This window comes from Tupaia chinensis, unplaced genomic scaffold (assembly GCF_000334495.1).
Source record: "Tupaia chinensis unplaced genomic scaffold, TupChi_1.0 Scaffold000199_1, whole genome shotgun sequence".
Lineage (NCBI taxonomy): Eukaryota > Metazoa > Chordata > Mammalia > Scandentia > Tupaiidae > Tupaia > Tupaia belangeri.
Window position 1 is genome coordinate 5,389,915 of NW_006159674.1, and position 909 is coordinate 5,390,823.

The window sequence follows — 909 nt, forward strand, 5'->3', positions numbered from 1 at the left end:
GGATCTTGGGCACGCACGCACATGCGCCCGGCGTGAGTTTTAAGCCACCAGGTCCGGGACACGAACCGGTCAACTACGTGGGAGTCCAGCGACATAGCCATTACGCTAACTGCTGGTTCTCAATATACCTTCTTTCATCCTCAAACATATCTTGGTTTGGATAATAAACTATTGTATCACTCTATTTAAAGATGTTACTGCACAATTTTTAATTTTTTTTCATGAAAATATTTTTTGGGGGGGTTTAGTTGGTATAGATTCATTTTTCAAAATCTTAGGATTTTGGAATTGGTGGTCCTCACTAAAATTGACAGGATTGCTCTTAGGGCCTTCGTAAATGCTCAAGGCAACACACTTTATCAAAGAAGGTGTGCAAAGTCCAAGGTACTCTGTAGGTACCTCGCCCAACCTCCCAGAGTCTCTTTGTTAAGGATACAAGCATTGAGCTTAATATGAATTCTGGAACCAAAGAGTTCATAGAACAGTCTTAAAAATTTATTGAATTCATGTGGTATATTTCACTCACAGATACTGTGTTATCTGGTTCGATTTCCATAATATCTCATAAGGCATGCACAATGGAAATACTTTAATGTTAGAGACAGGAACATGAAAATGGAAAGAAGTTTGATGACTTGTCCAAGAGCATGCAACTTATATTGCAAATATTAAATCCTTGTTTAAGATCAGCTCTTGAGAATTTTATCTCCTGTTTTCTTTCAACAAAATTACAGTGTTTTCGTGCATGTAAGTATTTTGGAGAATGTCTATTCAAGGGAGTGAGAAGAACTGAAAAGAAAAGAGAGGGTAATTACAAGTAAGTCAAAACAAAACCATATTTTAGTAATGTTTCAAGAGTTTTGATATTAAGACAATAAATTTTTTTTGTTTGTGAGTGCTATGTTTCTC